The sequence below is a fragment of the Pseudopipra pipra genome, chromosome 9, assembly GCF_036250125.1.
Source record: "Pseudopipra pipra isolate bDixPip1 chromosome 9, bDixPip1.hap1, whole genome shotgun sequence".
Classification (NCBI taxonomy): Eukaryota; Metazoa; Chordata; class Aves; order Passeriformes; family Pipridae; genus Pseudopipra; species Pseudopipra pipra.
In genome coordinates, this window is record NC_087557.1 from 9,494,761 (window position 1) to 9,512,502 (window position 17,742).

Genomic DNA, 17,742 nt, shown 5'->3' on the forward strand with positions numbered 1-17,742 from the left:
AAATGTGCTGCAGTGAGGACTGTAACCCTAGCTTACAAAAGCTTTTGCTCGTAATAATAAAGACTGGTGTTGTAATTAGCTTTTTTGGAGTGTTTTTCACTCCAGCTGCACTAGACAATACTCTGACTTGTAGTTAATACATACAGACATATCTACTTATTTTCCTTTGCATTGCAGCATGTGTGCTTCCCTAATTGGCAGCTTGCCATTTATATGTGGACAACAAGATTGTATTAGCAAGAGGGAGAGACTGAGATATCAGATGTCTGCACTGCACAAATATCTGAGATACAGTAGTTAAAGGAGAGGAGATTTAAGTCTGAATTTAGATATTTGGATCATAATGCACTTAGATTCTCCACAGGGCTAAACATGAGTTACAAATAACCAAAGTCCAAGTTAAAACTCAACTGCCATTTCTAGACTTCACATTAGGACCACCTGTTAGTTTCATTTATTGTAGAATCTATGCAGATATCCAGCAAGAGTAGATAGATTTAATAAAACCACTTATGTTTTCTCTTAATACTGAAACATATCAAACTGCTGAGATACTCCTCCCCTAATTAAAGATAGAATTGTGGTGGCATGCTACTTTCTTTTAGTGAAGTTAAACATCATAGGTAGGAGCAAGATGACTGAATACAATCTTCTAGAAAATGCTCCTTACCCCATACAAGAACTAAAAAAATTATCATTAATACCCCACCCATTAGAGAACTGATATAGTAACAAGAGCTATATCAGGCACTGTGCTACTGCCCTTTTAAATGGATATATTGCTAATCTTATTGAGGATCATTTGGCACCAAGTTCTTGTTGTCTAGCTAGGCCAGCACGGTCAAACTTGCAGTAAAACATTGGAATGAATTCTATCTCCCTTGGAAAGTCTTGCTGTGTCTCTTAAGTTTCTTTTGCTGCATCTTAGGTGAAACTGATTTTGAGTGTAACCAACTGTAATTCTGGATCTTGTCTGAGAATTCAAATATTGTCACTATAAAAAGCCAAACAAGATTAATCTAACTACCTAAATTCTAGAAGACAGGATTTTAGGTTTTTTTAAGCATGAATCTTGCATGGTTTTAATGACTTAAGGTCATAGAAATCTAATGTATTTTAATAATGCTTTCAGGGAGACTCAGCTTAGGACTTCAGTTTCCTGAAGTTCCTTTTTTCAGTGTCCCTTCTTCTGTTTAGTGTATGACAAGTGCTTGTAGTAATTTAGGTGTTGCAGATGATTACAAACTGAAAAGTATTGTGTATTTTGTGCCTGCCAACATAAGGAACTGAATGAATAGGTTTTGAGTACTCAAAAGCAATGCCTTTCTAGGCAGAGTACTTGAATTAGACAAACAGACTCTGAAGACTTTCTGACCCATGCTGTCTGCTATAGCTTGCATAAATCTGCGCTGAATGAGCACTCAACCAGAATTACTTGAAAAGAGTTGATAGGAGTATTGCCAAAGGAAATGAACAATTCCCTTAGTTCTGTAAAACTAAGGTGGTTATCCATGAATATAGTCACTTATATATTAAAGATTCAGCTATTAGAAGCAATAGGAACAGTGAAAAAACAGACACTGTTAAAAACAGCCAACTCTGATCATCTGTCTTCCAATCTTACATTTTATAGTTTTTATCACATGAAATAGGGAGTTCAGTAGTTTTGCTGATGTAATCAGCTAGAGGTGACACTGTTGAATGCTAATCCACTGTCTTAACAATCTGTATGATCTCCATAGATTTAAAAAAAAAAAAATCCAGCTGATACAGCAAGCCTTCAACCCAGCTTTGCTGTGAACTTATCCACTTCATCACACAAGGAATTCATTCACTTGCATAAATTTGAGCACATTTTTAATTCCCTTGCCCTTTCTGTTTATTAAATACCATAGTCCTGATCCTCTAAATAGGTTTGGCCAACTGAAACACAGCAGGTAAAGAAACCTTCCAGAAAACACAAAGTGATCTTTTAGCCACATCAGTAGCCTCTTAAATACTTTTGATTTAGATATTTTTGTGAAAATCCTGATGTCATGTGATCCACACATCTAATTTACTTCAGCCTTTGAGTTGGCTGATAATTATGGTGATACTAAAGAAAGGATACATTTCAACAGAGTTTAGAAAAAGTTGGATGGTGCAATTGAATTGCCTTTATCAGTCTTCACTGAATTCTTTGTCTTTTCTCATCAGTCAAATCTATGTCTTGTTACACGGCTCTGACTCTGGCTTCACAGTTTTGAGGATAAACTAGTCATTTTTCCTGGTCCATTTCCAGGGGTCTAAAGCATGTTTGCCCCCAACTAAGAAGATGTTTCCCTCCAAAATATCTGTATTTACTTCTCCATCTTCTCACCCAAGCAGGTAAAATCCATTAACTTTCCTAAGTGCTCTAGTGGAGTGATATAATTGTGTTAGGTAGCTTAAGGGACAGGTAGCAAATACTTAAATACCTGCTTATACTTGAAGTTTCTATAATTCTCTTTAAGTCTGAAATCAGTTTTTATTAACTTCTCATAACAAGCCACTTATTGAATACTTGCTCCTACCAGGGATCATTTAAGAAGTACAGAAAATACTTGTTAAGATCAGTATTACAGGGCCATGGGTCAATCATCCTTATGAAGAGATAAATATGAAAGAAGTGTTTGAGTAAGAAATGTTATTAACTGAAATTTGGATTTTTATTTGGGAGTATAGAGAGAAATGAGATGTTATTTCAGCGTCACTGTGCTGGTCTGTTGAAAAAAAAGCACTTACTGTTTGCTTTGGAGAGACTGTTTAGATTTTGTTCATGTCAGTGAAAGATAGAGTAACCAGCTCTGGAAAGCAAATTTGCCCAATTTCCATCTGCCTCATAGAAAACTTCTGCTTTTGTTTTTAATCAATCTGGAAGTAATTTTTGAGTATGAAAATAATGAGTATTCTCATGAAAAAGCCATCTTAATGCTGCTTTTAACTGTCATGTTTAGGAAATGTGTTCGTGATTTATCAAGGATAGGTGTTATGATAGGTAACAACAGCAATGGCACTATATGAGGGAGACATTGTCTCCTTGTTCTTAGAGTAGGGTAAAATGTGAGGCTTCTGAGGCTGTGGGAAATGAGTTTTCAGTACATCAAATGTTTTGACTTTTAACTAAAAGATTGAGTTCTGCAGTGCCACCATCTTTTAAAGATTAAATCCACATGGCACTATATGGAATACAATATCCATTGTTCATACTTCTTGAATGACTTGGAATCATGTGTTAACATGATGAAACCAGATGGGATGTTCAAACACTAAACTCCATTCAGTGCTAGCCAGATGTCTTTCCTGGAGGATGGGGGAGGAATCCTCCAAATAGAAATTTCAGAAAAGATAACAACTGTCAAATTTTGAGAAATTGATTCAAGTGATAAATATGTTATATTGGTTATTCAGTAATTGCTTATCTATTTTTAGGTAAGCTTCATCTGATTTCATCTCTGCTCCTGGCTTCAGATGTGGATGTATCATACAATCCAAAATGTTTTTTTCCCCCCCACCCCCCACTCCCCCTTGAATGAGGAAGTAAAAGTAAAATTGACTTGGCAAGTATGCTGGGAGATAGACAGGGTTTGCTTTAGTGGCTCAACTAGCATCTTACAAACAAAAAAATGGGAAAAGAGGGCAGCAGAGAACAAAGTATGTAAGTCAAAAGCAAACTGCAGAATGTAGCACTAAACTAAAAAAAAGTTTAAAAAATGGTTAGCAGTCACTCAGAAAGTTTGTATCTCTAAATTAGATTAACAAATGTTGCTATTATGAGCCAGCTTTATGTGTGGCTACATTTGCAGAAAATGCATGGATATCGTTTTGTGTCTTAAAAAACTAACCAAAACAAAACCTCCTCAGTTATGCTACCTTTGACCCTTACAAAAATTCCACTACAGTGGGCTTGCAGCAGCGTGGAAAGACTGTAAATATGTTTAGACAGGTGGTACAGTCTGAGGCCTTCTTTAAGGAAATGGAAAACAATACAGAAGGTCTTCATTTAGAAACGTTCTCATATAATGAAGTATGCCCAATATATTTCAATGCAGAATGCCTTTTTCAGTGATTCTCACTTGTCATGAAATAAAGTATGAGTTTTCAAACAGAACAATTGAGGAGTAGTCTCCCCCACATTTGTCTTTCATGCTGTGTTAACCTCACTTTTTTACATTTGTGCAGTAAAAGAAATGACAGCCAAGTCAAGATTCTAAATTTAAAGCTACTGGGCGACAAATCTTTGGCAAGGAGGGATGCACAATTCTAGTCTTCGTTATGCTTTTCATCTCCTGTTGTAGAGAGCTAAGGAAAAAAGGAGCAGGAAGCTCATTAAGGTATTGTAGCCAAAGGCCACAAGCTCCTCTACCATAAAAGTCTCAAATTTTCTTGACTGTCTGCTCTCCCTTTGCAATGTCCGAAACACACAGTGAATCCTGAGGGTATCCAGCAGGAAATCGTTGCTGTCTGTTCTGTGTAAGTTCCAAAGAAGGAAAGGAAAGGACAGAATATAAGCACTGCATGGTGAGTTACCCAGCAGAGAGGTGTTGGAGGGGGACAGAGTAGAGATCTAGTTGTTAGTACAACAAAAAGGTTGGAATTCGGCCAAGTCCCACTGGTCCTTTCAATGGCCTTGATGTTCTCACAACCTGTGTGTACAAGGCATCAGGTTCTTTTTACCAGGAGCGTGTTGGAAATACACGATGGAGACCTAACCCATTGGAGCCTGCTGGGATGACGCTAAATAGGATTCCCTGTGCTAGTTGCTACAAAAATGCCCACATAGGTACAGATGTGTTGCCATCTCCTTGGAGAACCAACTCAGTTATGCATTTAAAAAATAGATTCATGCACTTCACACACATTCAGTGTTAGTCCCTCTTCCCTTTGAACTATTTCTTTTGGTTCAGTATTTTTTGGGTACAAATTTAAATCGGTATTTCAGCCAAAAACCTCTTGATTCCTCTTTGAAAAGGACAGGAACTTCATCAGCTTTTTAAGTAACTCAGGTTTCGCTTCCTTCATTAGAGTGATGATAGATTTTAATTTTTTTTTGCGTGGAAAAAATCTTAAGTTATCCCAAATTTAAGATTGAGTCTGAAAAGTTCAACTAGAATACTGGTACTGAAAGGATAACCTGATGAATGATTCTCTAAACAAAATTATGTAAAATTTATTCCCTGAATGTAAAACTGACATAGGATAGTGGTTAGAGGGATATTTTCTCCTCTTTAAAAAAACCAAAACAATACAAAAACCAAACAAACAACAAAACACAAAAACCAAACCAAAAAACAAAAACACAAAACGAATGTGTTTTGTGGAATTGAGGTGTGGATTTGGTCATAACATAAAACAGTAAAACTTGATAATTACAAACAAATACAACTAAAAAAGTGAAGGTCTCAGTGAGGTGAGGAAAGAGGAAGCTTGGATTTAGACACAAAATGTCAGATAAATTCCACGGATTGAAATTGCAATGTTCCATATTTTGGTTTACTGAAATTTTGTGAGACTCTGCTTGTTTTACTATTTTGTATTTTGAGGAAATGACGACAGAAACTAATGAGATTACAACCTGGTTATTTTTTGAGGTTTCCACTAATAATGAAAATACAGATTTGAAGTCCTAATCTTTCCTGTGTCCGTTTAATAAAAGTATTTATGTATTTTCAAAGTGCTCCATAAAAAGGCACTATTTTACTTGTGTTTACACTTTTAAGTAAAATTGGAGTAACTTTTGGTATTTATGGTACCAGTTCCAACGTTTCCATCTTTACATTTTGCTGTTTGCAGAGGAACGCAGTGATTCAGGGTGGAGTGGTTTAAAGAAGCAGATTGGATGGGGGTAGAAGAAATGGATAAGAAGCTGTTAATCAGCAAATGGATTTCATGAGAGGAATCTGTCTCTAGTTTTAGAATTTTATAAGCTGATGCTCTGAAGCAAACCTGACTATGCAAAGGATCCCTTCTCCCTGTCTCTAATATATTAGGAAGTCATTTGCTTGAAGAAAGATGGTTTTTTAAGTGTTATGCAAGACTGAACTATTACATAAGACTTAGAGAAGGAGACACCTGGTTGTTCGGGGTTTTTTTGTTGTTATGGCTTTTTCAACTGACATAAAAAAGAATTCTATAATGAAGCACAGTTCAAAGATGTTTTGCTTTAATTTCCTTTCTTCAGGTAAAATGTGTAGCGAAAGCACTAGGAATGATGTAAGTTAGAGAATGAGGGAAATATGTACTCACAGAAAAAGGTTCTGTGGACCACTCTCTGTATTTTAGATGCACATATTGCACGTAGAAGAGGCTGATAATTCATAAGAGTAAATGAATCAAGGCACAAGCGTAGTGTCCTATTTCTACCACGCTATTTTTTCTGCAGATTTAGTACACTTCGTGACGATTGCAACAAATCAGTTTGGAATTTACAGAGAATAAGCTTCATATGAGTCTTCTCTGAAAGGCAAGATTTTGATGTTCCAAAATAGCAGAACATGAAATGAATTTATATTTGAGGTAATCTAGTTTTTCTATACTTAATTTAGAAACTTGACTACTTTTAGATTTATTCCCTTTTATACTTGCAAATCACTGTAAAATCAGTCATTTAAAAACATAGCAAGAACTTAACCTTAGGTTGTAGTTCTGAAAAAAAATCTATAGCAGTCACCTAAAGCAAGTAACCACATTTCCAGACAAAGGATTCTGAAGTTCTGGAAGTGAAGGATGCAAATGGCTGCACGCACTGATACACAGCAGCCTCAAAAGTGATGATCTTGATGAGATAGCAGGAGAAAACAGTGTGAAAATTTACTTCATTCTGTTTATCTCAAGTCCAACTCTTCAGTGCTGTGTGTTTCCTTCACAGAAACAATGTCTGTTTTCAGGCTGCAGAAGTAGTTGAATTCTCAGCTGTGCAAAAAATACAATTATGACAAGTACACTTGACCTTCAGTGAAATTAAGGAGAGTACCACCTGCACTAAATATGTCTTGTAAACAGTGTCAGGAGCAAAGGGATACAGTCTGGCTGGAAATCAAATCCAGTTGCATAGCTTACTGCAATAATAACCTTTCAGGTTTCTTTAAAGTTTTGACTTCTAATGGTACCCTACTCTTAAACAAGGAGTGTTGATGAGTTGTTAGCAGCTGTGCTGTGAACAGGAGCACTCTTTGTGCTGAGATAAAGCGGCCCAGCTCTAGAAATAGTCTGTCACGCAATAAACAACTTTTTTTTCCTGATTCTCTTGTAGTCTATGTGTTACAAATGAAATTAAAGAACATAAGAAAATTGTTTCAGGACACACTTTCCAGAATATTTTTGACTTCTTGACCTGTGCCTACTCCTGGAATAAGCAACTATAGTAACACCTATATTTTGTTTTATAGAAAAATGTCCCCCCAAAATCAAACCCCTTAAAACTATCTAGATAATGAAGATAGCCTAAATTAATTTTTATATTACATCGTCATAGGAAAAACAACAAAATATTCATTTAGAAAGACACAGTATCCTGAAAGCAACTTAACACATCCAAAAGACAATCCAGTAAAAGGAATGCTTCAGTCCAGATGCAAACACATGTGCCATAGACATTCCCTATATGTAAACCCTCATCAGAACTCTTTTTGTGCAAGTCTCACCTTGAAGTAATGCTGTACATAGAGGCTGTGTTATCCTGGGTTATTTTGTCTAGACAGTTCTGACTAGTAGGGTTTTCCATAAAAACTACTTTCTCCTATTCACCTATTTTAACCAATCCTTTCCCTCCTTTCTGTAACTTAATGAACATTTCTCAGCATAGCTCAGTGAGGAAGGAATGTGGGGAAGCCAAGTTAGTTATCTAAAGGTTTTAAATGTCTAAATCATAATTTTAAATATTTTTTAGGCACAGTTAGCTAGTATAGATCACAAAGTGCAGGAAACATACTGGACAGTCTTGGATTTCCAGTAAGTTTTATACTGATGTTGTAGGGTGAATTTTAGTACATGGTATTATGTACTAATAGTGAAAATGATCTTCAATGCCAGGTCAAATCCAAAGAAGCCATCAGTCTGGCAGCCTAGTATGAATGGGGAAAATGGGTTCCTTGCCCACAGTGGCAGGAAATGCCCATGGTAGGCTTTTCAGAAATAACACAAAATTGCAAATGGTCTTGAATATGATGGTAATCCAGCTTAAACTTTCTCCTCAGCAAAGTTAAACCATAGACCTCAAAAATCTTAGAAGCTACCTACTAAATATAAAGCATAGATGAATAAACATTGTTATGTGTGTGCTGTCTTTCATATTATCTGCATCGCTGACAACTGTAGAATTTATTGCATTTCGTATTTAATATACGTTTTACTACACTGCTTATTTTTGTAAATCAAAATTGTACAGACCTTATATAGTTTAGCTGTTTATTATTAGTCTGTAAAACTGCTGTTTTCCTTTAAAATTTAAGTCAGTCCTGTTATAATTAATAACTCTACAAGAAATCAATTTATTTTTTTTTCCTGAGGAAAATGAGGTGTAGTGGCTTGGCTGTTTTGTAGCAACGGGTTCTGGTTTTGTCTTCCATTTCCATAGCAAAGGGAATTAATTTAAGGGAGATCAATAGCGTTGCCGCCATACATTGCATACTCCCGCTATAATTCACAGTGCTGGGGAGTATTTGACATGAGTTTATACTTAATCTTGTATCTTGTTGTATAGAATTATGCAAATTAAGCACCCTTAGAAAGAAGCTTTTGTTTTTATTAATTTAATGCAGTAATACTAATAAGGGAAAAATGTGTAAAACAAATAATTGTGTGTGCTTAGGATAAAAAAAAAAAAAGTGCTAACCCTTGATATTGGGTGGGCGTAATGGATGTTGTGTAGAGCACTCTGCACTTTGCAGCGTGTGAAACCTGCACAAACTTTCCAGTAAAGTTAAAGCACTTGCAAAAATGTTGCACCTGGAGCAGGGAGGAGTGAAGAGGGCAAAGGTCAGCATCAGGCATTAAGACACTGACTAAACAGACTTTACACTTGGTGAAAAGTCCAGACAACCCCTGCAGTGTCATCTTACAACTCTGGTTTTCTTCTTTTCAGGACATAGTAATCCATAAATACACTCAAGTCACCAGCAGCTTAGCTCTTCCCCCGCTTCTCCCCCTTTTTAACTCTCCTTTCATTTTTAATTCTTACATAAAGATCTGAATTTTTAACCCTTTCCAAGTATTTTAATCAACCCTGAGAGCTGCTTTTCTTCACTGCTGTCATTTACTAGACTTATCTTTCTAAATCCTCTTTTTTGAAAATTATTCTCTAAGAAAAGTTGTTTCAAATAAACTAAAAATAATATTGCTTGAAAACTGTAGCACAAACTCAGTGTATGGATAAGACATCCTGGAAAATTATTAGATTTTTATTTCTATAAAAAGGCAGTTATCAAACTCTGTAAACTACTTAAAAGCAATATTTGTTTCTGAAGTTTCTTAACTAGAAACTCTATGTAAAATATCTCATGGGATGTAGCATAAAATTTGTTTCTACAATTACTTCTGAGCCTATTTGTTTAGATAGATGAAACCAGTTTCGGCTGGGATGCTGCAAGAAATGTTTGCCATTGTTGGTTTTTTTCAGTCAAACAAACAGAAAAATATCATCAATTTCTCTAAACTGGAAAAATGCAGAGGTAAAACAAAGAGGTGTTTGTACTTTTATCATACAATTAAGTCTTTCAGTTTTGCGTCTATTACACTTAGTAGCTGAAATCATGAGACCAAACTGATTTTAATCATTTTATCGGATCCCATTATCCACATCCCATGGTTTAAGAGACTGGATAGACTCCTAATATAGTCTGGAGCCTTGACAGTAAAAATTGGCTGGTGAAATACAGCCTATCAGTTGCATATAATTGTGCACATTTTGCTCACTTCCTCTCCTTGTTCTGAGCACTGCACGAGGCTGTACTTCCACGCAGGATATTTTCCCCTTGCCCACTTTTCACTGCCCCACCCCTTCTGCAAATCTGCTGAGATGTTCAGCAGGTCTGTCACATTCCCTTTTTCATTAATTTTTTACATCTTGTGAGCAGCACTGACACCAGAGACCTGAAAGAAATCTGAGTAGTTCTTTCATACTGCGCACGAATATTGATTCATAGAAACGTTCATCAGAAAATGATTTTTTTTTTTCTTTTGGACAGAGATCTCGTGTATTTACTCAGGGAGGGAAAACAAAACTTCCAGTTACATGTGTGCGACATGGTCATTTCCGTTAGTCACAAAATGGTGGCCTGAAAGCATCTCCTGTCAAATCTCATGGTCACTGCAGGCTCACTGATTTCTGTTCTTGCACAGTGATTTTTAGTGTTGCTACCCAAGGGTTTCTAGCTTGAATATGATGGTAACCCAGCTTATACTTTCTCCTCAGCAAAGCTAAAATTATAGACCTCAAAAATCTTAGAAACCACTTACTAAATATAAAGCATAGACAAATATTACATTACGTGTGTGCTGTCTTTTGGTCTGTTCAATGGTGGAAATCAGAGAATCATCAATAGAAGCAGAAAGATGAAACTGGGATTTAATGGGGGCAGAACCATCAAAGGTATTTGCTTCTCATTGCAACGTGCTCTGTTGAAATTACAGACCTATTTCAGCATGATGCTTTAAGTATATGCTGGCCTTTGAGCATGGAAGTGATTTTTTGGGTCACCTTTAGGCTTTAGAAGTAAGAATACGCTCAATGCCATTACAAGGTCAGATCCTTGGTGCACAAACACTAGAGGCAGTGAGTGTCTAGGGCTCAGGTTTGGTACTCCTGGTGACGCAGTGCAGCATTTTAACCTGCAGTGAGTCTCACTGGTACCATGGGACAGTCTATTAATAACCTGTTACAGGAGTCAGCATTTTAGTGCTAGGCCTTGCATGAATGTTGAATCTAGAGCATCATTACAGATGGAGTAGTACCTTCCATTCATCCTATATTCTGATGTTGTGTTGCAGGTTACAAAAAAAAAAAAGTGAATATTCAAGTACATGGAGAACTTAAGAAAATTAGACTAGAACTGAATAATATTAATCTCTTGAGAAATGGGCTTTGTGTCTTGTCTAGTTGTAGAAACACCACACCAAAGATGACCTGACTTAATAGCAGCAACAAAAGACCATTTTGTCTAGTATTTTTTATTCTTTTCAAGCATCTGAGGTGTCTACAGTACCCTTTGCTGTGGTGTCTCAATGCTGACTTCATAATAATAATCACATATTCAAAACTTCAATTCTGCTAATATGACGTAGATGAGAAGCCAGGGAGTTAAATGATTTGCCCAAGGCTATGAAACATCATGCTGGAGAGCTGAAATCAGACCTTTTACCATGTCTGCCTGGCCAGACGCAAGGTCTGTGCTTTGTTTTATGTTCTCAGGCATGTTTCTTCACGCAAATGTTATTTGGACTGCATGCCTGACATATAGCAAAGGCCATACTGCCCACTGCATTTTCTTCTGGATTGTTTTCCACCTTAAACTTAAAAAATTACTGGAATTTTAATGAAAACCTGGTTTAACTGAAGGAAAGAAGAGTGTCTTATTGAAGCCATTTTCATTATTACTTTCCAGAAATTATATTCTACAGGTGTTTAGTGGTTTCTTGATTCAAACTTATAGTGATGAGACCAACAACCACTCAAGCATAATGTCAAACTAAGCTCTGAACAGGAGAGTTAATATGTGCAAAACAGTACAGCAGTAATAAGTCTGTTGCTGATTTTTTTTCAACCAACCAAACTTGCTCTGTATTGCTTCCAATTGGTCTTTTTCCCCCACCTCACTTTTCTTCTGAAGGATTCATTTTAACCACTTACCTTATCCATGGGCTGTGTAAATCTGTGGGTGAAACTCTATGGGTCTTTTACAAACTCTACTTGCTAAATTTCCAATATCGTTGTATTACTTCACACATATCCCACTAATGCCAAACAAAATAGCAGGTAAGACTGTAATGGTGTCATCTGTGCATATAATTTTGTGGATAATGTTTGTGTGTGATACATACAGTATTTACAATCTGTACTTGGCATGTAGATCACACAGTCACAAGTGAGGCTGATCACCAACCCACGTAGTGTGGGTGGGATGTGTGTATGTAAAATCTACATAGGCAAATTAATAGCAATTGAAGGTTACAGATGTTTTAAGGGTGAACATTTTGGACAGTGGAAAAATACATTTTTCTGACACTTCCAAAATGTGCCTTATAAAAATTTGATTAAGTACCATATCCTTCAAATTTTCTGCCTTCATTAGAAAAGGCAAAGCATTTCATGCTTTAGTTCACCCACACCTTTCAATCTTTTTGGTCACTCTTTGCCTGAGTTTGTTTTGGCAGTTTTGTTTCTGCTTTTATGGGGTTTTTTGGGTCTTTTACTATTTGGCCATTAAATGATGTCAAGTACCTGTTTGGCTGGTGTCTGATAGACGTACATATTCCTTGTTACACACATTTCTAAAAGAGGAACTTGCCGTGATTTTTGCCAGAATGCTACTAGATTTGGCACTGTACAAATAATATAAATTAAATATTCTTAATTATTTCATCTCATACTAGAAAAGATTCAGGACAAAGGAGAGATTGATGCAGTGTGCCTTACAATGGTCCTACTGATTTCTCTACTGGCCTTTCCTCTGCACATGGTCAATTAGAATTGAAAATCCTGTGCTGATTTCATTCGCTGGAATTTTTAAGCAGGTCAGGAAGAAAGATGTTATTGAAAGGAAAAGTCTCATCTAAATAAGAAAAGAACACGTGGCCATCTGGTCTAACTGTACCATGCTGAAAGTCATTTTGGCTCTGCTGTAGTTTGAGCTTTGTAACAGTTTGCTAAAATATCAAGCAGAAATCTGTTTACATTAAAACACTCTGTATTTTTATCTATAAAAATGCAATGTGCGGTTCTCTTCCTATCTGTAATGCATGAGCTCATTTGACCCCATTACCTTATTGAGACTGTCTATGTTTCTGGTAGGTTCTCAAGTTACTTCAGCTCTGCAAAGGTATAAGTGAAACTACCAAAATTTTGAAAGTTTTGGGGGTAATCCTGAGCACTTTATTCCTATGACTAAAACTTACACTTCTACTTGAACTAGGAAAGGCTCAAACAGGAGGATGCAACAGGAAGTATGAGGGCAAAAGGGGAAAGGAAAGTTTAAAAAAGGAAATTAGAAGTTGAAATTTGTGCGAGTAGCACCATGGAGTTTGCACAACCAATTGTAGGCCACAGGCTAAGCTGTAATAGATACCAAATTTTTGAGGAATGGAGTCATAAATATGCATGAGCTTCCATGATTGCATTGTTTCAACATCAGCTTTTAAAAATTTTAAAGAAGTCAGCAAAAAAACAGAGGTCAGAATTTTTCACATTAGGTAAATAAACTCATTGCTTAAAAAGGTAGAACACACAGCTCCAAATCTCAGGTGGCTGGACAACAACAGCAGGAGGATAATGCCATACTTATAGAAACACTGGTCACTTGTATCTTCCACCTACTTTAGTCAGAGCTGTTGAACACCCAGCACTCACAAAACCCAAGAGACCTTACTGGGAGAAGGGGACAGTGTTGAACTAAACATGGAGGCAAGGACCCTGTATTCATATTCTCAGGTTTAATGCTTAATTCTTATGTGATTAGTCACTACTTTTGCATTGACAAACATTACATAAATTGCCAGTTGAAATGTCCTTCTAATACCATGTAGTGTATAAATCCCTTCTGAAGTTTAGAGGAATTGATTTGCATAGGATTTCAGCCTTTAGGAAAGGATAAAAATATGATTGCTTATTGTCATTACCCTAAGAAAATGAAAGTCAGCACTTCATAATGTAGCTGCAGGCATTATTTCAAAATACATTTTTGGAACAAGTGGCGCGTTTTATTTTTTTTAAAGCATAATATGCCAGGTAAAGTAGAAAGAAAATTATCACTTTAATATACTGAACATGCATATATACATGTAGCTTACAAGTGCACACTTCTTGTGTATGACCATTGTTGAGTTTGCTTGTATATTTCATATAAGGTTATATAAAGTGTTCCTTTAGAAAAGCATCATATCCCTTGCTTTTAAAAAAAATAAAATACAGGAATATAAATTTGACCGCAGCTCTTGATTCACTTAATTTTTCTTAAATTTCTAGTCTGGAATCTTGCTGTGGATATTGCTGCAACTACGTGCAACCTTTTGTTTGCATGTCTCTGCTGCTATTTGGAAAGGAAGTTTTTTTAAGACTAAATGGGATACTTATGCTGGGTTCCTTTCCTCGTAGTGTTTATAAGCAATATTAAAGAAAAAAGCCAAGAAAAATTCCCATCTTTTCATTAAGATACTTGTTAGAGTGACTAAAATATAGTTTAAGCCTTTTCAGGGAGTAAATTAAAAGCAGTGTACGTAGGTTGTGTGTTTAAAAATATGTTTTCTTCTAAGTCTTTTTCACACAAAGTTCATATTAAAAAATAAATACTGGTCATCATGTGTGTCACACCGTAATTTGTACCAGAAGACAATGAAATTCCAAAGAACTTAGAATATAGGCCCACATGGCATATATTTAAAAATTAAATAGAATAAATGCTTTGAATCTCCTTTTCCTCTGTATGTCTCTGCTAACCCCACCCATAGCCACACCAAACGTAGAGCAACTATTTTGGGGAGTACTGCATTCCCAAAACCAACTTTCTGGCACGATGACACTGGGCCAGTTGGCATTTCTCTGGTCTGTGGCAACAGGAAGGCCAGGGGTTGCAAGGCCAGCTAACTAGTCCCCTGCCACGCTCCCCTTCTTCATTTGAAGACAACCTACTTACAAAGCATTTTGCTACTGCCTTGTTTAAAACTACCATAAAACTGTCTGGGAGCTCTCGCTAATCTATCTTAACCCAAATGTTTTCAAATATTTCAGTTTGATGGGCATTCAGGCATGGGTATCTGGACAGTAGCTATTTGCCTTTATGTAATATATCATGTGCATACACAAAATCTTTACCTAGTATTTGAGAGCTACACGGCAATTATGTAAGTGATGCATGAACTTAACGTAAAATACTGCATTGACTGTAAAGCTAGAGTAGAAATCACAGTAAAATGGGAAACATTGGATGCCCCTGTTTACACTGTGTTGGAAAGTGTGTGTACATGTGCGTATGTTTTGTACAATAATGTGTATATATGTTTACAAAGTTTCTTATTTTGTATTTTTTGCGAATCATAACAAAGTTGAAACCGAGCCTGGCCGACATAAGGAGGAAAGGCTTGTGTTTGGCTTTAATCTTTCTGCAGCACGGTTCAGACTTCTGTCTGATCTGCACATAGCAGAGCAAGGGGCTTGCCGTGCATTGCGTGCAGGCTCCTTGATTGTGGAGGGGAAAAAAAAAAAAAATCTGGCTGGAATCCAGACAGGCGAGCGCAGTGCTCTGTTGATCATTGTGTCTAGCCTTCAGGTGTCTCAGCTCACAGTGGGCGGCGGTTGGGGGAGGGGGAGATAACAGGAGGGCAGACAAAGAATAAAATGGTGTATTTAAAAAAAAAAAAAAAAAAAAGAAATCATATGTAAAGAAAATTCACGTCAAATCCTTTTTTTTTTTTTTTAAAAAATGCTTCTTTTAACGTTCCTGTCCCTGCAGCAGGAGCAAGCAAACATCTGTCCAGGAAGATTTATTTAAGCCATAATTAGTAGCGTCTGGAGTCTTTCAACAATTTCTCTTTATTGCACTTAATTTTTTATTTTTTTTTAAAGAAGTCTGCTCATCTTTCACTTAAAAACTGTTTTCACTTCATGCATTATTTGAGATCCAGCCCAACCAGGACTGAGTCAGATTTCTATTGTCTTTGCTTTTTCCCTTCTGATCGTAGTTTTCAGAATCCAACTTTTAGTAGGGAAGGGGGGGTGGGAAGGATCGTGCAGGCAGGGGGGAAAGATCTTATTAAAGATCTAATGAGCATGTGGAGGAAAAAAAAGCAAAAATACAAATCAGTGCTGTTTATTATACAGTTATTCATTTGGGTTCAATTTCTTTTCCGGGGAAGAAGAAAAAAAGCACTGCTTTGTCTGTTGCTTCTGTTTGAGAACTCTCATAAATCTTGCCCAGAAAGCAACTTGAGCTCAAGGAGATCTGGCCAGTAAAGCTCTGGGAAGCAATTTCAGTGTCTCTTGCTATGGATATTCTCTTCTTTCTACCCCCTTCATCTCCACTGCCCCCTCCACCCCGACTTTCTGACATTATACCGTGAAGAGCCCCACACCCTTTCCCACCCCACCAGGAATCTGAGTGAATGCAAGCCGCAATCTAGAGGTAAAGTTGCTTATCAAAAAGCCTCTCCTCATGCTGAGTGAGTCCAGATATTATACTAGTGTTTTTTCAGTCCAGCCATAACCCTTTCTAACACTCCCCCCGTTGGCTTGCCTCTCCCCCTCCCCCCCGTGGAAGGGGTGGGATGGGAACCTTGCTCGACTTCATTGTTCCAAATGTAAGAGCTATTTGCCCCAAAGTGTCTTTGCTGTCTTTCATAGCTAATTATAATAACTGTCAGATGTCTGGAAAGTCTGGGCTGCCCTTGCTGGCGGAGTTAAAGTTTGCCTTTATGTTTTCCCCTTGGGGACAGATCAGGCCTGATTAGACACAGAGTACAAATAAAAGTGAACAACATACGTGTGTAGGGCTTTTTGTCTTTGTTTTTCTTTATGAACAAAGCAGCACGCTGGCTATGTCAGGAAGCAGTGTGTCATGCAGCGTGCATGCAGGCACTGCCCTGGAGGATAACTCGCTTTTTCTTTTTTCTTCTTTTTTTTTTCCTTTCTCTTATTGAAGCATGCAAGAAATATTACTGAATTTTAATATCACTTTAGATACTTGCTCATTGCATAAGAAAAGTAATCATTGATTTAATGGACGTAACATTTTGACATTTTTAAGATATTTGCTTTCCTGCATGAAAATAAAAATAAATAGTCCCCGTACTCACAGTTTTGTTGTGCTGTGCAGGTCGCTGTCTCCTTCTGCAGAGACAAGGAAGGTCGGAGAGTGTCAAGGGTGCAGAATCCCAGTTAAATTCAGGAGAAATGTACAAATGTGCTTCCTGAAGTCGCCTGGAAGTCAGCCACTTGTGCTCAGACATCCCATTGCTGCTCTGCACGCTATACTATCTGCAGTTCTGAATTGAACTAAATACTGCCCATGTGAAAGACAGAGGAAACACAGTCATGTGGGACACACAAATCCACTCTATTGGCTCTGAAGGCACAACTTCAGCATTCTTGCATTTCCACCATTGGTTAACAGTTCAAGCTGAAAGAGTCTAGGTCCTCCTAGTGAGTCCGTTTTCCCTTTATGTGTGGAAGAATGACTGTAGGATTTTACAGTGACAGGATTAGTTAAGAAAGGCACTGAAGTCATCCCTTTGACTGAAGCTGGTGGGTGGGGATTGGAAGCTGTGCTTTTCTCAAGTCGACGTTTTTCCTTTTTCTGCCTGCATTCCTAGTGTCAGGAAATGCTTGCAGTTAACTCGGGCAGCAGAGAGAAACTGAAGTGACTTTTTCAGGTTCAGGGATAGGGACCTGACTTTTAGAGTAATACAGTGTTAGAGACTGTACAATGATTTTTACAGGAATAACTAATCTGGCTTGCTAAAGTGTGGTTGTTCTCTCTTTTCCAATTTGTTTTTTTTGTTGTTGTTGTTTTGGTTTTGGTT

General features: G+C 37.1%; 1 long non-coding RNA gene across 5 annotated transcripts in view; it reads right to left on the reverse strand.

Annotated features, from left to right (window-relative positions):
* Positions 1 to 17,448, reverse strand: part of LOC135418819 (uncharacterized) — a 60,573-nt gene extending 43,125 nt beyond the window's left edge. For 2 of the 5 annotated variants that reach the window (XR_010432682.1, XR_010432683.1), the window contains exon 1: positions 17,017 to 17,448. This is a non-coding gene — a long non-coding RNA (uncharacterized LOC135418819). The remainder of the gene's footprint in view (positions 1 to 17,016) is intronic. The other 3 variants (XR_010432681.1, XR_010432680.1, XR_010432684.1) reach the window with 2 other exon arrangements.
* Positions 17,449 to 17,742: the final 294 nt, after the last annotated feature.